The sequence below is a fragment of the Thermobia domestica genome, chromosome 4, assembly GCF_964235325.1.
Source record: "Thermobia domestica chromosome 4, izTheDome1.hap1.1, whole genome shotgun sequence".
Taxonomy (NCBI): Eukaryota; Metazoa; Arthropoda; class Insecta; order Zygentoma; family Lepismatidae; genus Thermobia; species Thermobia domestica.
Window position 1 is genome coordinate 219,905,318 of NC_137457.1, and position 25,238 is coordinate 219,930,555.

Genomic DNA, 25,238 nt, shown 5'->3' on the forward strand with positions numbered 1-25,238 from the left:
TGTCTATTTTCAGTTTTCTAACTATTGATTTGCTTTCAATCGCTACAAAGCCACATTCATTTCTCTCTACATTCTTCAAGTACAAGTAATGTGTGCCTAAAGAAGCATGTGTTACCGACAAACAACAACAGATACAGTCTGCTAGCTAACACTGTAGTTTCCTACGTGTGTAACTAACAAATTCTATGGCCTATGAAACTCGGAGGTTCAATGCCGCGTTCACAAAAACTCTTCATTGACTTCTGTCTTTAAACAACTGCATCCAATTTCTACGTTGTATTTTTCTTTTTTTGCCAGATTCATCTTAACATTGTCCTCCCATGTTCACCTAGGTCTTCCTAATGGTCGTTTTCTGATTGAATTTCCAATTAAAGCTTTGAAAGTGTTCCTACTTTCTTTCATTCTGGCTACACGACCTCCCAACCTGAGCCTCCTAGATTTGATGACTCTAACAATCTTTAGTAAACGTATAAATTATGGAGTTCCTCGTTATGAAATTTCCGCCATTGCCCGCTCCCGTTCCTCTTGGGTACGAATATTCATCTCAGGATCTTGTTCTCAAAGATTTGTCGTTTGCTACATATACAATACATAAGTGAATAGTATTTTTTCAACAAAATATCATCATCATCATAGGTATTCTGCAATTATTGGCAGGTCACTTGCTGCAACTGACAAGAAGACTTACGGAAGTGCCACTCACCGATTTGAATGAAACTTTGTATACTTGTAGAGCTACGAAAAATCAACACATGTTTCTCTGTTTCGGCAATGGTGAAGATTTAAGGATAGAATCCACACTTTGAACGTTAGGGGTGGTCTCCAAGCATAGACAGAAAACAACTATTTAATATAGAAAAAAGCATACTGCCATAAGTGTTTTAGGACATGAGTCAGAATCTGACGTCAAATTACAACATTCAAAATGACGAATCCAATATAGTGATTACAATTACAAAATGTCTCCTGGTTTGAAATTCTCTGCACTTAGCCAAGAACATTTATAGCTGACAGGGGTTACTACGAGAAGATTGCAGACCGATTTGAAATCCCTTTCTATTGATTTGAAACCCCTTTGTTTTAACGGAATGCTTGATTAAAATGAGTCTGCATGTCTCTATTCGGGGTGCTTATGTATAGTGAGTCCCCTCGCCTCTCACTATGTCAGAACTTCACATATCCTCAATTCTTATAATTATGAATTTATTGAGAAAACGCTTCACAGTAATGATATTTCGTTTAAAAAAATGTTGGCATAACGATGCATAAACATTGTTTACACTGAGCTAACATTATTACAGCAATAACTGTGACAAATCCCAAAATGAAACGCGATCTTCTTCCAAATAACTGGTTTTGTGTCACGCATATCTAATAAGATTTGCAAATTTGGGAGAAGAAAACTGATTATGAATCAGTGATTTGGATATAAATTATTACCGAGATGTAAATTTATGTTATAGTTGTAGAGGGCAATATCAGTAAAATGTCTCAAGAAGTTTTTCCACGGTCTAAAGACGAACACATCAAGAGGCTGAAACCTACCAGTTGTCAATCCTGAATGACTTCTATTTTGAAGTACTCTTTTATTCGTAAAATAGGTTGAAAAGTAGATTAATTGTCACCAGTAAATGCATCTAATAACAAAATGAACTCTGCTGGGCGAAAAATCTCTTGAAACCATGATCTTACAAGACCTGATGTTAATTTTCCCGAATTTGATGCTTTCACAAGGACATTTTTAGATTAAAAGACGTTGTTTTGGACTCTAGAGCCAAATGTTCCATTCTTTTCCTGCAAAATAATTAAAAATGGTGATAACACCATTTTCAGAAATTAAAGGCCATATGGTGTAGCTGTGAGTCATAGATTCATTGACTGTGCCGCACTTTCTACTGTTTGTGTCTCTGTAAACGCTATAATAAGAAATGCAGAGACTCACTTTAATCAAGCATCCCATTAAAATGAGTATAGAAAGGGGTTTCAAATTGGTGTGCAACCTCTTCGCACTAATCTCTGCCCACTATAATTGTTCTTGGCTGAGTGCAGAGAATTTCAAAGAATTTCAAAGAATTTCAAGAATGTCAGAAGACATTTTGTAATTGTAATCACTGTATTGGATCCGCCATTTTGAATTTTGTAATTCTGACGTCAGATTCTGAATCAGCTGTCCTAAAACCCTCCTGGCAGTATGTTTTCTTCTAAATTAAATGGTTATTTTCGGTGTATATATACTTAGTATACTTAGAGACAACCCCTATCGTTCAAAGGGTGGTTTCCACCCTTAAATCCTCACCATTGCCGAAAAAAACGTGTCGATTATATTTCGTAGTTCTACAAGTGTGCAAAGTTTCATTCAAATCGGCGAGTGACACTTTCGTAAGTCTCCTTGTGAGAAGCTATCATACCCCGCGGTCTTTCGTTAACCTCTTCGTCTTCACGTAGACTTTTCTGCTTTGATATCGTCCATTAATTGTAGTCTTCTTCGCCTCTCCCTCTCTTTCCTGCCACCATATCCTCTAGCACGTCCCTCATGATACAGTTCCTTCTTAGTTAATGTTCCAACCAGTTTCTATTCCTCTTCTTAATAATATTTACAATTGTTCTTTTCCCCACATTTCTAACACCCTTTCATTCGTTTTCCGCTCGACCCAGTTAATTCTCTCCATTCTTCTCCACACCCACATTTCAAAAGCTTCCAGTCGTTTTCCATAATATGTGTGTAATATCTATGTTTCTGACCCATACAGTATTATGAACGGTAAACAAAATATAAACGGTTAATTTTTATTAGCAATGAGCGACGTATGTTTAGTGCCACAAAAGTTCTTTTCTTTTCTTTAGTTGAAAACTATGCATTATAATGTATCCTCAAACATATCATTTTGTTCAGTTATATGCAATCTCAAGTCTTATATTTCGGCAACATTTTAATAAAACACAAATTATAATTTAGCAGTTAATGATCATGTCAGAATCTGTATCAATGAACGGAGAGAGTAACAAACGAAGACATTTTAAAACAAATAGGAAAGAAAAGATGTTTTTAGCCAGCATCTTTTGTAGGAAGGTCAATTGGATTGGACACATCTTACGAGGAAACTGTCTTTTCCATATCATCATAGAGGGAAAGATGGAAGGAAAGCGAGGAGTAGGAAGAAGAAGAACAGAAGTAACTGATGATTTCAAAAAAAAAAAAACCCAGAAGAAAATATTGGGGGTTAAAAGAGGAAACTGAAGATTGAGAAACGTAAGGAAACATTTCCAGGCCCGAATCTAAGAAATAAATTAATTAAAGCTTCATTATGATTTGCTAACAGGCAGAATACTTAATAATAATAATAATAATAATAATAATAATAATAATAATAATAATAATAATAATAATAATAATAATAATAATAATAATAATAATAATAATATATCAATACTCATAGTATGTTTTGTCGTCTTGCAAGCGCCATAATGACCTTAATGAGAGTATATTTCAGGTTCAGTTTCACTTAGTACATAAGTGTCATCTTTTTCATACAAGATTATCTTTCATATTTATCAAGAAATTCCTTTCCTGGATTTTGGTGAAAACTACGTATTATTTTAACTCGAATTTTCTACACTACAAGCTGCAGGACAGACACAGACTGGCTTACTTCGTTATAGGCAGTCAGAAATAGGCAGATTGGCTTCACAGATTGAGATTCCCATTAGTACCTAATTTAACCATCTTGCAAATAGCATGTTTAGGTGTGTATAGTGGTGTATTTAGGGGGTGGCTATCGGGCTCAAGCTCCCCCGAAATAAATTTGTTATATGCACAACTTAATTAATATTTGTCGGCACCAAAAGGAAAAAATACAAGTGCTTATTCACGTGTTGTGCATAGCCCCTCCCAAAACAAAATCCTAAATACACCACTGGGTGTGTATATTTCACATTAGCAATAGTGGTTATTTAAGATGTACCTTGATCTAATGCTGCCAATCTGAGATTACTCCAAGTGCTCTACGTTAGAAAAGGCTACGTTCAAACATCAATTTTAGAGGAATAATAAGCCATGTTGACAATAGGAAAGGAGAGAGTATGGTGATCGTGAAAAAGAAATCGAATTCGTGATTTCAACGGATTTTCGAGTATTTGTTTGTCCTTTCACCCTGATGTAAGAATGTTCACTTACCTGGAAACCATACTGTTCATTTACAAGGGATACTTTACTCTTGGGCGATGAGTTTCTTTTCGGACGATTTTTTTAAAAATGATGCAGGCGATATTGTTCATATTTCGTTGCGTAAGTTACTTCTTCTGAAAATATCCATAAAGAATAGTAAGTTTGTTTCGGACGAAGTTTCTCAAAAATGTCTAATAATTTTGTTCGTATTTCACAAATAAATTTTTATTTATTTAACAATCATCAGATAGAGCTCAGAGACCATTTTTACTGGATATCTAACAATAACAATAAAAATGGAAAGGATTTCTGTAATAACTGCAACATAACGTGATTTATTTTAGGAAATTAAAGCGAGAAACTTCAGTACGATGGTCCGTATCTTTTATTTCATTAAAGGCTAATAATATCATGAATATTTTCAATGTCAACCTGAGAAATACGATAGTATTAAAACTTCTGAAAACTGAATATGAGAACATACTCGTTTACATATTATAAATAATTAAAAGTGATCTACATTGATTTTTATATTTTGATGCTAATTTTATACCTTTGGCTTAGGTTAACATAGATTTGGATTGTTAGAGATTACTTTGTAATTAGATTGTTTTAGTATTAACTTCTCGTTGTTACAGTAGAAGGTTGGTTTATATCAAGTTAGCATACAATTGCTTAAATGAGCTCAAGCTAGCATTGAAAGGTTAGCTGATCTAAACTAAGCTGTAATGTGAAACTAAGGTAACTGAAACTAAGATAAACCAATTTAATCAAGCTTCCATCAATTTAAGCGAAGTTAAACTAAATTATGTCAAAATAAATTAAATGAATCTTATCCCAAGCAAAATGTAACTAGCATAAGTCAGTCTAAGCAAAACGAAACTAAATTAAAATGAGGTATTCTGAAATTATCTAATTAAAATTGTTCAACCAAATGAAGTTACTGGACTAACCTAGGTAAATTTAGCTACCGACAAAAAGAGTAAAATCCATGTATGAAGTCGAATTGATTACTAATACTAATTTGCAAATACTGTTAAAAATTCTTGCAATACTATGATTGAAACTTCTCTTAATCTGGTTCGAACTGGGATGGCAGTAAATTTAAATGCTCCTTTGTCTCTCAATTTCCAATACAACTCTTTCGAAGTAACCCTATTCTGTTTTTGTTCACTCGTCAGGCTAGGAACCACATCGCGAACCGGATAGAACAATTCAGGGGGCTAATCTAATTAATGGATGTTTAAAGTGAATTTTGAATAAATTTTTTCACCGTATAAGAAGACAATTTATTTTGGGTTGTTGGGAAATAACTTCAACAGATAATTCACACACATGGATTTTCCAATTACAAACCCTCACCGTCTAGAGATGGTAATAGACCAAAACAGAAACACAAATGTTCGAACAGAACATGTTCACATGTTCGAACAGAAACACAAATATAAAGATGCAAGTAAGAAAATTTGTTTTCGAATATCTTTCAATGAATTGATGCAGAACCATCGTTGTAGTTTATCTATTTTGTCATTAATCTTAGTAGAGGTAAAAGGTATCAGTCGTAACCAAACAAATATTTTTAACTCAATTCATTAGGTTTACTATGCCTTAGTGATTGAAGAATCATACGCTCTATCTAAGTAGATTAGGGTTTAGAATAGAGAAATTCTATCATGGTATTTTCACGAGATTCTTCCGTTTCTTTCTATTTCCTTTGTTCAACCAATGTCCTCATAATTATTCAGAAATATTTATCATGTATGTCTTTTATTACACAGAGTATAATTGTGGAACATTAAGCGGAATATTTATTTACATTTAATTTTTGATTTTACATTGCAAAGTGTATATTTTACAACACTGTAATGAGAACATATTGACTTAAAATACACATGCAAAAGAGAAATAAATTCAAATCCATTTTCCCCAATTTTCGTGATACTTGTAAATACTAGTGAAAGATCATATCATTCTCTGAAAACAATAATAACAATAATAAGTTAAAAGGTTATTTGATTTACCCTTTGTGGTGGACAAACACCGTGTGCGTGGGTTCTCCCGTTTCACCCCATTTTATTTATTCTACCATTGCATTCATTTCTCATCATCACCGTCTCCTTTAGCCTAGCCAGCGTAACCGTGAGACGTAAAATTAAAAGATTTTAAGTCATTTCATTTTGATTCATCATGGATACCTCGAATATTCTTAATAAATTAAAATCGTTATTTCAAATCAAAAGAGCCACTATACTTGAAATGAAAGCTGTTTTGAAACTCAATGGTCATAGCCTATTAAAATTACGAGCGTTATAACAGATCCCAGTCTAAGTTGGGTCTAGAAAGCTTGGTAAAGGAAGATTACTGACATGTTCAAAACCTTCACGCTATCAAGTGAATTTTATGCAACCCGCTGATTGGGCTCAGTGGCGGATCCAGGGGGGGGGCGATCGGGGCGATCGCTCCCCCCAAAAGAGGAAAGTTTCTTTTTATTTTACATATAAATAAAACCCATCTCAGAGTTTGGAGCTCTTAAAGTAGCTCTAAGTAGCAGTATTACAACCACCGCCACCCCCAGAAGTCTGTCCTGGATCCGCCCCTGATTGGCCTAGCATAATTTTCTCCATTTTTCTTCACCGTTTACGCGTTATGACAAGAATACCCTTTTTTTTAGATCTTTGTGTATGAGACCCTCAGGTGAAATTGAGTTGTTAACGTGGAATGAGTTGGCATTGAACCACACAATAGTATGTAGGTAATTTGATTTCTGAAATATACCTGCAGATGGCAAAGGAAACTTTTTGGTATGTGTCATTGCATTGAATGTTGAACATGGGAATATTGAACATTGTTTTTCAGTTTACTCGAAAGTAAGAAAATGCCACATACCATTATGTTTATCTGAGCCGCTCATATTCTAAACAAAGCACAAAAAATAGTATCCGGGTTCAAATGTTTCTTTTTTTCATGACGGGAACAAATGGAAAAATTTGCTGGCATCCCATTTTCTCCCTCGAATTGATCAATCACTTAAACAGTAAATTACTTGTCATGGTCCCGATGCTGAGAAGGGACGTTAAAATCAAATCGAATCAGTCCAGTTCCATGTTCTTCGTAAGAATTAATGCGTTACGTATAGTAAATATACCTGATTATGCAGTATCCCTAACTTCGTATTACATCATAAAATGAAATATTTCAGACTTGTGACAAGTTTTGGAAGTAATTGGGGACATGTATTTCGTTATATAAAGGAATAATTTACTTCTGTTATCTGGAAGATTTACTTGACAAGAAGGAGGAGCAATTATCTACATGAAATTTGTAATTTTCCTGGCGTATTAAGATCTGAAATACAGTTTTCTATTTCACTAGGTACCAAGTATAATCAGCATACATTTTTGGAATATATAATATCTTGTATGTAAGCGTAGAGAAGAAATGTAGAAGATTGTAACGGTATACTCAAGTTTTCCGTATCCATACTTGAAAACTAGTTACATGTTTAATTTCGATAAGTAAAATTAGGCAGAGAGTTTTGATAATAAAAGCTCTTTCACAAGTAGCATTATCAAATATCGCATATATAATTTCTGGATTTTTTGTTGTGAATACACGCTTATAAATATTTAAAATTATTATGATTATTATGACATTTTACAGTTTTCCTAGTTAAAGGAGGGGTGTCTGGGAAAGCTATGTGGCAATCATTTTCAGATTTCAAACAATTCTTGAATTTTCAGTGTAAATCTTGAACGTAGTCTTTATGAGCCTGTTTACAACATGACATTTCTCTAGGGTGAAGGCAATAGGGAAATAATGTAGAAGATAAAGATTTATATGAGATAATTTTATTATTTCTCCTCTGAATATTAATAGAAAGGTAAACACTCACTAAAAGTGAGTCATAGCGAGGAGATTAATGCTGTTTGTTGACTAACAGAAGCGGTGGTTTTTAAATATCGCATGAATGATATTAACTTAGCACATGTTGCGAATAAAAACCTAGCGAGACATTTGGAGTTTTGAACAATATTTTGGGGAGACTATATGTATAAATTCTAGACTACCTCGGTAAAACCGGGTCATCTAGGAATCCTATGCTTGCAATAAATTCATTACTACATGTATTAAATATTTAAAGCATAATATATTTTGCAAAATTAGTAACAAGATCATGTAGCAAAATTAGGCAAGTCTGTTGTAAAATAAGAAAAGACTACTGCAAGATAAGGGCCAATCGTAGTCTCAATTTCAAGACAAAATCGATAAATTTGTAAAAGCAGAAAATAAACGTATATCGTCCCCAGAAAGCAAAAAGGTGCTAAACGCAACTTTCCTTGATTTCCAACTTAGTGCATATCTTGACTACCAATTCCATGTTTAATGTTTTGCACAAAGGAGACAAGTGGCAGGAGACAATATGAAAGGTCTGCAGTGAAAACTGAATTCTAGAAGAAAGAAAATCGGAATTAATTAGTGTTTCATACGTTTTTTATGCTCTTCTGAGAAATTTGCATTTTGGCGCTTAACACCTTTCTGCTTTCTGGGGACAATATATATGTTCATGTTAGAATGTAATTATTATTATATGACAATTTTCTAATTGATAATATGTATTAAAGCATATTATGCACTGAGGAATTGGACATAGTTGCCATACAGACAGTGGTCTAAATTCGATACGTAAGTTTACACTTACGTAATAAATTTCCGATATAACTAAAATTTGCGAACGAATATTATCTACATGTGAAATTTACGTAAATTTTTACTGACGAAAAAGCCTTGGAAAGATCTATTTAGGTAAGTCAAGGACTGTCTGTAATTCTGCAACGCATGTACTATCAATAATGCTAGTGCAATTACCACTTCCCGATACCTCTTATACAAAATTTGACTTTACGTGTAGTTTTAAGTTCTACTGTACCGTATAAATATTTATATTTGCCTATATGCATAACAAAAAATATATAAAGACCTATGAGGATAAGAATGAAATGAGACATTCACTGCGTGAAGACTACACAACGTAGAGATGATACTAAGAATCACTTAAAAAGATAGGGAAAAATCGCATAGATTTGATAAATGATAGGAGTGACGGATATTATCATGAACATAAATAAATTGAAGTAGCAGTGGGATGGGCGTATTGCAGGAAAAATTAATGATCGATGCACAAAAGTGGACAGAGAAAAATCCGTTCTCCGGACAGCGGTATTTTGTACAAATATACGGTATCCTCTTGCTTACTATAGAAATCAGTACGGGGCATACGTTATCCGTATGCTACATAGGCACTGCCCTTAGATGTTAGAACATGCTGTTACAGGATGCCTGGCATCTAACAGTTTTCCGTGTATCACATCCATATATACTTATGCTACCTTCGTCAACTATATGTTATATACGTCCATTTGTGTGAGATCCTGACCGCCTACATTGTTTCATACGGAAAGTACGTATAGATGGAACACTTATACAGAAAGTATTATAAAACATGCGTTTTCAGTTATACGTCTGCTGTACGTTAAGTCCAAAAACTACAGGAATTACGCATGTAACCTATCTTTTTAAGTACGCCACCTACAACTTTTTTTCTTAGTGTAATTTTGAGTGGATGTCGAGAGATCAAAAGATAAACATCTTAATACAATTCAGGGGTGCCCACAAGGGGGAGGGGCTATGACGCAAACTGCGTCATTGAAATATTTGGGGGGTTAAAATCTATATAAATATGTTTGAAGGGGTGTAAAAATTAATCGAAAAGATTTTTTTTTCATGGAAGAACACCTATGGATAGACAATTGGGGGGTGCGTCATGGACATAAGGGGGGGGCACCACTGTACAGTTTGATGCAGCAAAATCAAGAAATACTGACATGAGAAAGAATTTTCCAAGACAGGTGGTTGTGAAGATAGGTGAAGAGAACTTCAGGTGTATTCATAATAATTAATTTATTTTATACAGCTATATAGGATATAAATCTATGAAGCTTGATCGAAAAAGAAAGAGTCCCAATGATCTGTTTTACTAGAATTAGGCATTAGATTTTTGAGCTTTTGGCATCTATGGCCATGTTATCCCGTCACATATGAGGAGTGACATCTCTAGACGATCGCACTATCCGAAGAACAGGAAGGAAGAAAGGATTGGGAAATTAAGAAAGTGGCCTGGGACCTGTATGTTAGGCACTATCTCGACATTTGCCTAGTGGGAATTAGGAAAACCTCATTCAGGATGGCTGGCCTAAGAAATCTTACACATTTTTACGACAGTGTCCCCACCGGAAATCGAACTCGGGACAGCTCGCACCAAAGGCGAGAGTGTTATCGACTACGCTACACGGAGCAACGATTTGTTTCACGATATACAGTAATGATGTTAATTAAGTGTTCGTGTTTTTCAGAGTCCATATATATATAAGAAATTGGTCAACATGTTGGATTCAACACTTCATTTATCTTAATCATTTTTTATTCACGTAAATTTTCAATCAGTACACGGTTCAGCAAACTGAGGTCAAATTGCTTACATAAACTCGTTAATTGTTAATATTGAGAACATAATTCCCACACGTTTGTAATAGGTATCTTTTTTTTTTTTTTTTTTCGTGTTTCTAATTCGGTGAAGTACATTTCTGTTTTATATTCCTAATGGAAGCATTTGTTATGCCAAGGCTGAAAGGGTAAGGAGTAGTACTTAACTGAATTATTACTATAGGACGGTAAATGTATAGGTAAACTCCCATTCGAAACAATAAACTCCAATGAAGGTCACCAGTAGTGTAAAACAAAGGCACGAAACTTACTCTATTCGCCACGTACAGCAAACATGTAGTGAATACCATTTTCCAGTCGCTTTTTTCATACAAACTCCCCTATATCTATTTTACAGAGGCTGAATGACCATTTAACCACATTGGAACGAAAGGAGAGGAATAAATAAATCTTACTATCGCTTAGGATCGAACCCTGGAAGACCAGTTAGTAGGTGGATATCTTATTAACTACTCTACGGAGAATATTGATTAGTATAGCAGTATCATATCATTAAACTGGACTTCAATGCATCTTCAATAAAATAAGAAAATTCTGCATTTTTGTTAACAGTTTTTTTCTTTTTTTAAAAAAAGAAGAGTTTCTCAATTTGGCTTGTATAAAATATTTTTAGTATGATCACACATAACCTCGATATAATGCACTGATTCTTTCGTTTTGGTTTGGAAGAGTACGTTTTTCGTGCAAATTTTAGAAGAGTTTGATTACTATTTGGAGCTAGACCATGAAGCTTCTTAACGGCTGACAATGTTAACAATACCGTCATTAATTGATTTCATTGTATTTTTGTGCATGATTTCAACAGAAAATGAAATGACATCTTTCAGTTTAACGTCCAACGATTATGCACTTTAGGCTAAGGGCGTCGAATGCTTATGTCATATGCATGATGATGGGATAATCTATGGAATGAGAATGTGGGATGAAAAGGAAGTACTCGAGAAAACCCATGGACATGATGTTGTCTATCACAAACTTACTTGTAGGAGATCCACGGGGGACCCTGGGCACCAGAAATAAGTACTCTACCACTGAGCCACCGTGCCCACAAACTTCAACATAGACACATCGATTTTAATAATTCTTCTATTTCCTTTTTCAAAAGAGCATACTTTCTCGGGGTCCTATGTTAATTTCTTTAGAATCTAGTAAAAGTCTTTGGAACTAAATTGTAATCTTCAATGTTCAACAGTAAAAGGAAAATTTAACTTTTCATTTTTACGTCTTACGGCTATGCCCTGTAGTCCAAGAGAGATGGATGGGTAAAATGAATGAAAGGATTGGTAAAATTAGAATGTAGGAGAAAACGGGAGATCGCCGAGAAAAACACAGACACGATATTGTCCGCGACAAACAAACATAGCCTGGGACTAAACCAAAGACTCCTAACATCAAAGATGAGCACTATATTACTAAGCCACCATGCCCCTCTCAACAGCTCACAGCCCCAAAGTAACTGTTTGTTCCCTCATCTTTATAATTCCATAACGCTTAAGCTAATTAAAAAAAATATTTGTTTATGCCACGTTCATAGGCTGATCCATTTTATAGGATGTTAACCTATTCTACTGGCGTAACAAAAAAGTGGGTAAATAAAAGAAACTTCTTTTAAAATATTAATAATTTAAACAACGCTAAAAGCAGAAAATAATAAAAACAAAAAGTAATAAATAGCAGAAAACAATTTACTTAACTTAGCAAGACAAGTACTTATTTAACTTATTAAAGAGCAATAACTTTATAGAACAAACATACCTATTTAAACACCTACATTATGTTGTTTCTTTTAATATAAGATTGATTGAGTTTCATTATTTTATTAGGGAAGTGGTAGCGTTTACTTTTGGTTCATGGGGTCCTGGGTTCGATCCCAGCTCGCGCAATTCAATAATGAGCCTTGTAGCGGACCAGCACCGTGTGTATGGGTTTCCCGGGGTTCTCCCGTTTCCTTCCACTTTTTCCACTCCACCATTTCATTCATTTCTCATCATTACCGTCTCCTTTAGCATAGCCAGTATAACCGTGGGACGTAAAACTGAAACATCTTTCATTATTTTAATACCTATAAAAATTAAAGTGTGCCAAACCAAATGCATTAATTACTAATCTAAAATTATGGTTTCAATAGTAATTTTATGAGAAATTTATTTTATTATTAATAATATAAATAATTTATTTCTTTTTTAAAAAATAGAGATCAAATCATTTACATCACTACGCGAAGAATAATACGTCTAACTGAAATTCTGTAAACATATTCTGAGTGAACAGTCATTACTTTTCACGCTATATAATAAATATATTTAAAGATATGGCATATAAAGAATACCAGTAATTGACATAAAATTATTAGTATGTAATTGTTTAAGATCAATAAGAAAATTATTACCTACATGTTGAATTATATAAAAATTTATGTATCTTATTTAAGCATGCATCAAAGACTCAAATTCATAAGTCATTATGGAATCAAAATATTTGGAAGGTTCTTTGGAAACCTCTGATCATCACCCCTAACGCTGTAATACGAAAAAGATGGTGCAGGGGACACAAAACATGAGCTATCGGCAACTGATAGAAATCAGTATGATCAGTATACTCCTTGTTTACAACAACAGGCTAACACTATGCATGGTGGACACCAAGCAAGGCTTATCCTCTGGAATCCCTACTTCTAGAGATGTCTGAACTCGTGAGTACGAAAGTCGCTCTCAACTGAGATTAAATTTAATAATTGAGCATGAGCTCGAGTAAGCAAGAGGCAGGGTTTGAAAAAAAAATATGTTTAAGAAAGCAACCCACCCGGGCCCATGTGCTTTTTCTTCGAGCTTCTTCAGGTTTAATTGAATTTTCTGGGTTTAGTTGTTTTTCTCGGAACTCTTAGGTTTCTTTGGGCAAAAATGTTGAAATTTGATTTACAATTGAAGTTGAGTTCATTATTGTAAGTTACAACAATTTTCTGTTCACTGGTTAGTAAAGAATTCCTCTAAATTATCAATTCTTAAAGAGTTTGGTTTAATGACACTCCTTTATATATTTACCCTCTCTCTCTCTCTCTCGCCGTCTCTCTCTCTCTCTCTCTCTCTCTCTCTCTCTATGTGTGTGTGAGAGAGTATGTCCGTTTATCACGGAAGACAAAAATCTTAAGAACTATTTGATGAATCACCCGCTCAAACGGCCGTCAACCAACAAAAGTGCCGAAAATATGTCTCGTGTTCGTAACATTTTAAATACAGTTAGTCGGATAAGTGTTTGGATGATATCATAGACCCTCAGTATTTCGAAAACCACTGTAATAGATCATGTTCGTGACAATTTCCACATGCGGAAAAGGTGTACCAAGTTGATCTCCAAATTACTGAGTGATGATCACAAGAACAACTGAGTGACGATCGAAAGGAAACTTTTGGAACAAGTGCAAATACATGATTTTTTGGACAACGTCGTTACCAGCGAAGAAACCTGGGCATTCAAGTATGTCCTAGAGACTAAGCACCAAATTTCTGAATGACACACACCTCGGAATCTTTTTGTTTCAAGAAGGCAAGAATGTGCAAATAGTGTACAGTAAACCATGTTTATTGTCTCCTTCGACGCCACGGATGAGATCCACAAATAATTCGTATTCCAAGCTTAGTCAACTCTACCTACTACATGGAAGTGCACGACAGATTAAGAAAAAGAGTCTTCCGCACTCGAAAGGAGATTGCAGCTATCTGGATGATGTACCACGATAAAGTCCCCAGCCACACCGCCCTGCGCATTCAGAAATTCCTGGCTAAGCGCAACTTGACAATATTGCAACAACCTCCCTATAGTCCTGATCTGGCCCCGGAAGAAGGCTTTCCTTTATTCCAAAGGATCAAGAGCCCTGAAAGAAATCTGTTTAGGAATCATTGAAGCGACCCAAGCCCCCGTGACAAAGGCAGTAAATGAGGTCCTCGTCGAAGTCTTTAAGGATGCGTACTGTGCATGAAAAAGTCGCTTGCAGAAGTATATGGATGCCTAAGGAGAGTACTTTCAAGAATGTTAAACATTTGTAATGATATATTGAACATTATTTTACGAACTTAATTACTTTACTTTTTGGACAAATCCTGCACGTTTACCACCATCAGTTCCATTGAAAAATGGTCATTTTCTTAAAAAAAAAAAAAAAAAAAAAAAAAAAGAAAAAAGAAAAAGAAAAAAGGTGCATTTTGAAGCAATAATTATTATAAATCATATTATATGCATCTCTGTTAATAAATAACTACTTACTATTTGCTTATTAGTTTGCATCGTATGCATACCATATATCAGAACTCCGGCTATTTAGTTAGTGCATGGAACTTAGGCGCGGAATACTCGGAGTCGATTTCCAGTAATAACTTCATGTTTCCTCATCTTTACTGGTCTTCAGTTCTGGATTCACAAAAAGATTCATTCTGTTACTGAGTTTTGATCAACAAGGAGTGGGTAAGAGCTGTAGTTATTCATTGCCCTTTTTTTTCACTTTGAAGCATAAATTCGATCGTCATTTTTATAAATTTCTTGCAAGTTCTTCCTGGAGGAAAATCCTACAAACACGAGAAGAAAGCACACCATGTTATTCGGTTTGACGTGATGATGTTTAATTTGAATTTTGAATGCTTTTTCTTTGGCGGTAACTCTTTTGATTCCGGCGCTAACGTGAATATATATATTGCCTCCCCGCTGGTATAGCGGTTAGCTCACGTGCTTTAAGTGGGCATGGTCCTGGGTTCAATTTCTGCAGTTAGAGCACACAAATTTAATTTCACAATCATTCGCTTTTATCATCAATCCGTCTCTTTTGGCCTGAAACCATGACAATGGGATGTTAAAAAAAAAATCATTTCATGAATATATACGTCTATAAACTTCCCCAGGTTTAAAGTCTATTTATGTGTCAAAAATGTTCAAAATCGAGCAAAGGTTTTGCGTGATACTGTTAAGCTGCAACGATCGTGAGTCTCCTTTGCTCTTATATACACACACACCGTATTATGTGTATGTTTCCACTTATACATCCCCTTCTTCGTAATCGATCTCACTTGTCAAAATAAATACAGACAACTTTATCAAGGTTAACGAATAAACCTTGTGACAGTAATGACTCAAATTGATCATTCGCTTACCTTGACCCTTCCTTCGCTTATCTTTTTTCACTGTGTCATTATAAATACATATAAAGAAAAATTCTCAAATATAGCGTTACGCCAAGAATGGCTCAAATCGATAATTCCTACATTCTACGTCACTATATTCTCAAAATATTATTATTATATTGTGTTTCGCAGATGTTTTAAAATAAAAATTGGGTTTGCCATTTCAAATTTAACCCGTGTAATGTGGGTTCCTGTCACCACGGCATGGCGCGTCCTCAGGTTGCGGATCGAGGAGAAGGCCTCTAGATATAGAGGTTAGCTGCGAATATACTGAATAAGCAGTCGCGGACAGACGACTAGGAGTGGTCCTCCAGCTTGGGGGTTTGGGTAAGGCTAACACCCCCATCCTGTAAAAAAAGGTACTTGTTCAGAAACATTCACAAAAGCCTCGGACAAGGACTGATAACTTGGCACGACATCAGCAAAAGAAAATGGACATGAGATTTGGAACATGGAATATTAGAAGTCTTTATAGGGCAGGCGCGTTAAAATCGGTAACGAGTGAGTTAGAGAAATACAGGATGGACTTAGTAGGAGTTCAGGAAGTTAGGTGGGAAGGAAATGGATCTGAGAATTCCGGAAATTTTACGTTCTTTTACGGGGAAGGAAATAAAAATCACCAGTTAGGAACAGGGTTTTTCGTTCACAAACGAATATTACCAGCAATTAAACGGGTTGAATTTGTTACTGACAGACTTTCTTTTATTACTCTTAAGGGACGGTGGTGTGATATTATTGTTTTAAATGTACATGCTCCAACTGAAGATAAGGGTGACGATATAAAAGATAGTTTTTACGAAGAAGTGGAACGGATATTTGACCAACTCCCGCGATACCATATGAAGATTCTATTAGGGGATTTCAATGCGAAGGTAGGACGAGAGGATATTTTCAAACCGATTATAGGGAACGAAAGTTTGCATAAGGAAAGTAATGACAACGGTGTTAGACTCGTGAACTTTGCAACATCCAAAAACCTAATCGTGAAGAGTACAAAATTCCCACATCGCGACGTTCATAAATACACTTGGACATCACCAGACGGAAAAACACATAATCAAATTGATCACGTTTTAGTAGATAGAAGAAGACAATCTAGCATAATTGACGTCCGGTCGTTTAGAGGGGCTGATTGTGACACTGATCACTACCTGGTAGTAGCGATAATACGGGAGAGATTATCGTTGAATAAAGGTAATATTCAATGTCCGAAAACGGAGAGATTTAATCTAAAGAAATTAGAAGAGAGCCAGGTAAGAGAGGAATACCAGATTGAAGTTTCGAATAGATTCACGGTTTTAGAAGACTCGGAGTGCACTAGTGTTGAGGATACTTGGATTGAAATTAGAGATAGCATTAAAAGTTCAGCAATAGAAAAATTGGGACACGCGGAAATACGTAGGAACAAACCATGGTTCGACCAAGAATGCATTAAACTAGCAGAGAAGAGAAAACAGGCAAAATTACGGTGGCTACAAAATCCGAATGAAACAACTACACAAAATTTCGCAGATATCAGGCGGGAAACTTCCAAAACTTTTAAAACAAAGAAACGGGATTTTTTGAAAGCTAAAATTAAGGAACTTGAAGATAATAGTAAAAATAAAAATATTCGGGACATGTATAAGGGGATCAGCGAATTTAAGAAAGGCTATCAACCTCGTGCTTATATATTAAAGAAATCTGACGGAACAGTTCTCACCGATACGGATAGCCTCTTAAATAGATGGAAAGATTTCTTTGACGATTTGCTGAACACGCAGCCAAAAACTAATGTGCGTGGAGAAAAGGAGATACACACCGCAGAACCGTATATTCCAGAACCCAATCGAATAGAAGTGGAAGCCGCTATAAAGAAATTAAAGAAACACAAATCTCCGGGTGTAGATGAAATTCCGGCTGAGTTAATTTTAGCTGGAGGCGAAAAATTGTGGAACAAGATACACAAACTCATTCTCCTTATCTGGAACAAGGAAGAATTGCCACAAGAGTGGAAAGAATCAATCATTGTTCCAATTCACAAGAAAGGCGACAAAACGGACTGTAATAATTATCGAGGCATTTCTCTTCTGTCAACATCCTATAAAATCCTTTCAAATATTCTGTTAGCAAGATTGACCCCATACGCAGATGAAATTATTGGAGATTATCAGTGCGGATTTAGAAGAAATCGATCAACTATCGACCAAATATTTACCATTCGCCAAATACTCGAAAAGAAGTGGGAATACAATACCCCGGTACATCAACTATTTATTGATTTTAGAAAGGCTTACGACTCGGTTAGGAGAGAAACATTATACAACGTTCTTACAGAACTTGGAATACCGAGAAAGCTAATTAGATTAATTAAGATATGTTTAAGTGAATCCCAAAGTAAAGTCCGGGTAGGAAAATTTTTGTCCACGAGCTTCCACGTCGAAAATGGCCTGAAACAAGGAGATGCGTTGTCGCCATTATTATTTAACTTTGTGCTGGAATACGCCATAAGGAAAATCAAAGATAGCAACCAGGGCCTAGAGTTGAACGGCATTCACCAGGTTATGGCATATGCTGATGATGTAAATTTAATAGGGGATGATAGGAGAACAGTAGAAATAAATGCAGAGATCTTATTAAACGCTTGCAGGGATATGGGTTTAGAAGTAAATGCAGAGAAAACTAAATACATGGAAGTGCGTCGGGACCGTAATACGGCAAATTGTGGAGGCGTTAAAATATTAAATAATACTTTTGATAAAGTGGATACTTTCAAATATTTAGGATCAATATTAACAGACGAAAATCATATTCACGAAGAAATTAAATGTCGACTAAAAGCAGGGAATTCGTGTTACTATTCGGTTCAAAATCTCTTGTCGTCGCGATTTCTGTCGAGGAATTTGAAGCTTAAAATATATAAAACGATAATCATGCCTGTTGTTCTGTATGGTTGTGAAACATGGTCGCTTACTCTGAGGGAAGAACATAGACTGAAAGTATTTGAGAACAGGATCCTGAGAAGAATATTCGGACCCAAGAGGAACGAGAATGGGGAATGGCGGAAGCTTCATAACGAGGAACTACATAGTTTATACGGTTTACCCAATATTGTTAGGGTCGTCAAGTCTAGGAGGCTTAGGTGGGCAGGTCATGTAGCTAGAATGGAAGAAAGTAGAAACGCTTTCAAAGTCTTGGCTGGTAGACCCATAGGAAAACGACCATTAGGAAGACCTAGGCGCAGATGGGAGGACAATATTAAGATGGATCTCGCAGAGATAGGAATACAAAGTAGAAACTGGATGCAATTAGCTAAGGATAGAAGTCAGTGGAGAGCTTTTGTGAACGCGGCACTGAACCTCCGGGTTCCATAGGCCATAGAGTTAGTTAGTTATTTCAAATTTAAACATAGTCCATACATTAATTTGATCTGTAATCATTTCAAATCAGGGTGAGAATTCATTCACTTGGTATATTCAGATGATTTTCACATTGGTCTTAGAATAATCTTACGTTAGTATTTATTAAATACTTAAGACTACGTACATAATATACCTTAGTAATATGTGAAAGTGTCTTATTCTTCCAATAAATGTCCACAATCTCGTAGAAAATAATCAATATGACAGAAATCGGTTGTACCAATAATATACTTATAAAAAATTCAAGAACCAGACGGGTTTTAAATTATTTTCATCTGGGTCCCTGGTTAGGTTTCAGTCCGCAGCAAGTGTATTTTTGGGTGAATAAACACCATGTGCGTGGGTTACCTCAGGATTTCCCGTTTCCTCCCACTTTTCCATTCCGCCATTATCATCAATCTCACTATCACTACCTTCTTTATTTTTAATGCATAATCGTAGGACACTAAAATCATAAAGAAAAAAATCTGGCAGAAAACTAGACAGATAGACAGATCATATTTATTTAGGAAAAACCTGGAATATTTTTTTCTCATTTGTAACATATAAGTATCCTCAGAAGATATATGATATTCCTACAAGGAAATGATATACAAAAAGAAAATATAATCCTATACTTTCTTACCCATTAAAACAAAAATGGTTTCAAAATCACTTCTTGGCATTTAGCAAAGTAAAAGTAACACTTTCCATAATATTACGTTGCCGGTATGAGCAGATATTTATGAAAATCTTCAGGTTCCAACGGTAGCACATTTTATTAACAATATTTACATGTTATAGGTATTGAAAGTATGATGAACATGATTCTGGTGAGATTAATTAATTGAAGTGGAAATATGCTAACAACGATTACATTAACTCATAGTCTGATAATAGAAAACAAGTTTAAAATAGAGGTAAAATGCTAAAATCGCTTAATTAATCCTTAATTTTAAAAAATCAAAACGTTTGACCACTTCTTATGAATAACTTTTGAAGAATGTTTAATTAAGTTATCTTGTAAACATTTAAACGTTTGCAGTTTTGTAAAACGTTTTCTGTAAAGTAGTTGAATTGATTGAATGCTTGTAAATGGTCACCTCAAATGTTAAATGTATAATCTGAGAACTTCACGTATTCTGATTCTTATACGTACTTACGATGTGTATATCTCAGTGAAAACTTTATCTGATGTATTGCATATTTCTTAAAACCAAAATGAATGGATTATACTAGTATTTTAAGTTTACTAGAAATATAAATGGTTTGGAATGGCAAATGCGTAGAACTCTGGGTTTGTTGTTCGTTTCCAAATCTGATTGTCTTTGAAGACATGAATTCAACAATAGCATATTATGAAAATCGGGGAAATATTTCGAACTTGGAAGGAACAATTTTAGAAGTATAAAACTTACGACGATTTTAGCCAATGTGCTGGCCACAAATTCCCAATTACAAACATTCGGAAGACCATAGTTATTGTGAGCTGTAATAAGTGGCACCTTTAATTTAATGATGAAAATCAAGTTATCGAAACAAACAACAAAATACAATGTATACTGAGATATGAGAAACCTATACATATTGATCACTTGCAGAACAATAACAATTCTTGGTATAGAATATAAACTTCAAATTTATTTTGAATACACGCATGTTACTATAGTACTATAGTACACTAAATATATTTTTGGAATTTCAGGTTGGTACGTAAAACAAGATAGTACTTCAACCCTCTTTATTTAACGTTTTTATAATACATAAACGTGGCAGGTTGATGGTAACGTTAATTACTAATAGTACAAGCGAAGCGAAGATACATGCGCTACCTGCCTGCCTGATCCTAGTAGATATCCCCTCACATAGGCAATTTGCAGGCTTAAAACTATTGTGACAAATTAACTCCAGCTTAAAATTGCATTGTTTCAATTATTTCAAAATAAGACAAGAGTCGTAACCATATTTAGAGTTGAGTATTAACATTTGTGTGTATATGTCTACCTCTACTGTAATGTAATTCTGAAAAAAAAAAATACATCTATGTATATTTTTTTGTTATTGAAAATAAAAACAACAGGCTAAGTTTCTACAAAACAAGTAAATTCACTTTGAAGGAAGTGAAATCAGAAAATAAGACACAAACAAGGAACTTATATAGGTGAAAGGCCAAAACAGAAAAATACATAAACTGACCAAAAAATAAACAAAGGTTCAGAACGGCCAGAAACGTCAATAGCAACAGATTGGTGAGAAGTGACGTTGTAGTTTGTATCTCTCAGCATAGTCAAGTTGGTTGTCTGACAAAATTTCTAAATCATTATAATGGCCTACAGTATATCAAAACCATCATTTGTCCTGTAAGTGAAAACTTTTCTGATTCAGTTATGTAAAGAAATGATATACAGGAAGTTCATAGTGCATGGACGTCTTCCTTCTTGACAGGCTTTATTTATTCAATTCATAATTCTGTATTTTATGTTGTGTGAATGGCGTATTTAAATTCAGTGTAACTTTATGTATATAATATAAATAGATAGATACATATAACTTAATCCTTTTACTACCGAGAATACAACAACTTTTTTTTTATTTCTGTCAGAGAATAAATGTTTTCACACTTTGATTAAAATGATAATATAAGCAAGTATTCATTCATTCTTGTATTTCTTCTATATTATTATAAGTAACGAAAGAATTCTCTTTAATTTTATTACAAAACATAGCTCTCACGAAACACTACAGTAATATACTAACGCGATTTCATTACAACTATAAAGCTTAAAATTAATTATTTGAAAATAAATCATGATGATACTGAACGTCAATGTGCTTTGCTGTTTATAATTAGGACAAGTAAAATAATTAGATATTTTAATAAAGCCTTTTGAACTATACTGTAAAGAAAGTCGAACAATTAGCTATATTAGACGTTAGGCTATTAACTCATACTTAGATTGATTTCAAACTCAACTAAATTTTTTGGCGATACGTTCTACAAAATACTAACAGATATAATACGTTTAGTACAGTTGTCTGTAATCAGTACATTTGTTACCAAGGAAAAAAGTTTTGATTTTCTAGATTGTCGTGCGCCCCTTCTCATTACAAATAGCTCTCCAATTACTCTATGATGCTAAATAAACATCTTAAATACTCTTCTCTCCCTGAAGATTCAACTTGGGATCACATGCACCAAAATAATCTTAACCGTTTGGTGAATATTTATTTTAACTAAAGTATTTAAATAATATTTATTTATTTTTTCAAGTTATAGCTCCAATAATTTTGAACTAATATCTAGTTATTTTCTATTTAATTTTAAAGAAGTTATATAAATTTTAAAGCTCTGTTTATTAGCATTAACTCATTATAAATGATCACTCTGAAATTTAAATAATAATGTAATAATTTTATTTGCAGATAATTGGACAAGTAGAAGTGACATTATAAATAACTTTGATTGTACTTACTCTTCTGGTGGCCACGATAGCTGGTGCAATTGTATTAGCTCGGGTGACGAATCAAACTTGTCCAGTGTTGATTTCTGCACTTAAAACTTCTTTGGCGTTAGGTAAATTAAAGAATATCTTTTATTTGTTGTTTTTAGATATTAAAAAAAAATAAGAAAACAAGACTCCTTCCGCTTTCTTGGTTCCCGCGTTTGACGACCACCGCTAACGTAGTAGAGTAGCTAGTACGAGACAGCTGAGATCCCGTGGTAACATTTACACATCACGCCGTTTTGCTCTCTGTCCGGGTTTTCAAGCTCACCCTGGCCAACTTTCCGTTTTCCTCCACCTTTTCCGTGGAAAAGTTTGGCGGGAGTAGCAAGCAAGGAGATGACGTTGAACGCGCGGTTTGTCGGATGCCACGGACGAAAACAGAGCGCGCGAGAGAAAAAGAGTAAGTGAGATGGCCACTTACAATTCAGGGCGAAATGTGTGCGTGTATTTGCAAGAGCAAGTGAGTGATGACAGAGGGAGAGGGGAATATAGAGAAAGAAACGAGAGAGAGAGAGAGAGAGAGAGATGCTAAAAAAAATCCCGAGGTCCAACGAAGTAGGATGTGGAGGATGGTAACTCTCTGTGCCTCCCTCTGCACCTGCGATTTGACAGCTATGGCGCTGATTGGCGGAAAAAGGAAACGAAGAGCGTCACTTAACGTGCGCGCTGAAGTTCCACCTTACCTGCAAAAAAAAAGTAATAAAAATAAAAAATAAATAAAAATAAAATAAAATAAAAACTAAAATAACACGAGAAATAACAGATGAGGGCAACATTACAATAACAGAGAGATAATGCAGGAATTTAAATGTCAAGTTTTTATTCTTATAAACCATAAAACAACATACTATTTAGTTTCGCTTCCCGTACGATATTTGAGTATAATCGATATACCACAAAACTGAAAACAAACCTTGGCCTTGGTACTAGTGCAGCTGACTTTTAAAAAGATATTTGATTGGAAACCTCAGGTATGAGGGCTATCTCAGGAATTCGAAGCCTGGACATTAAGTTTAAAAGTGAAAATGATGAAAATGATTATTCCACGTTTCAACATCCTCCTAACCAATATTAAATGTTGTGACCATAACAGAATGCTTTAACGCTTGCAAGGAGCACTTCGTTACCTTGCTTGATCATTCATGTTATATATTTTAATATTAAATCTATATATATAATTAAGTTGTGTATATTAATTAGTAAGTCAGGCCTGACACTTATTATTCTAACGCATTTATCTAGTACTATTTATTTAATAAGTATAGCGTAATATATATAATCTTACTATGTTTAATATGTAAATGTATGTAAATATCAATTAGTGCATTATCCCAATTATTCATATATGCCAATTTTTCTTTTTTAAGATTAAGATTCAGTTAGTTAGATCGAGTATTACTCTCGCTCCCACTTGATTATAGATCTAGTAGAGAGGCTAGTTTTTTGAAGATTTCTCTTTCTTGCTTGCTTTTCCAGTAATTTTCCACTGCTGTAGAAGTTTCTTGAACCGTTGAATACTTAAATTTTTTCTTCATTTTTTCTGTCCCCGGCAAAACATATAAAAAAACGGATTTTTCAGTGGTTATTGCTGTCTCAGCTAGGGAGGCCTGTAGAGTAGAGGTCTATGCTGGTGGCGGTTCAGTCCAAAGGGAATCAGCAAGTAAGCTTTTTCCTGGGGGTTTGTCCTTTAAATTAGTTACTGGATGACCAGTGCATATGTTAGTCCGTGGCTTCCTGTCCCGCTAGGGAAAGTGGTCTCTAGCCGTAACTTAGGTGAATCCCAGAGTTAAGAATAGGAAATTAAAGAATGAAGTAAGAGTTTTGATCTCTACGTCAGAGTAATGACTTAAATGGGCTCTAGTTAATGGTTAGAAGGAGTGAAAAATAATTTGCTCTTGGGGTGACCCTAGGGAGAGAGTGAACTCAGGGAACTTAGGTTTTTGAAAATCTCCAGGTGCTGGAGGTTTTTTCCCCCATTATAATTGAAACCAGGTTGCGGTTTGGGTTCGTTCCCAGTACAGTCAGGCTATAGTGAGGCTTGGCTGGTGTTTTTGCTTTTTCACACTGCGACTTTCGAGATTGAAAGTATTAGAGTGTGTGTTTACCTTTTAACCTAGAGTCGTTAATGAATGGAAGACGTAATAATATAGCTGGGCCATGGGTGACGGCTGTTACTCCTAATTCCCTAAGTTTACCAATCCTTTAAGATTTTAGTTAGTTTCCTTTTCTGGATTTAGCAGTGTGTTGAGAGTCCAAACCAGGTGTAGGCCAGACTGTTACTGTAGTGAAGTTAAACAGTCTTTGAAAGCAAGGAATATGGACCTAGAGTAGAGAGAGTACTAGTTTTCCATATTACCGCAGATCCCAAAGAAATATTAGAGAAGTCTTTTATTGTTTATGATTAGTGATATTTAAATTAGAGTCTGTGCTCCTTGAACTCTCATGATGAGTTTTTGGG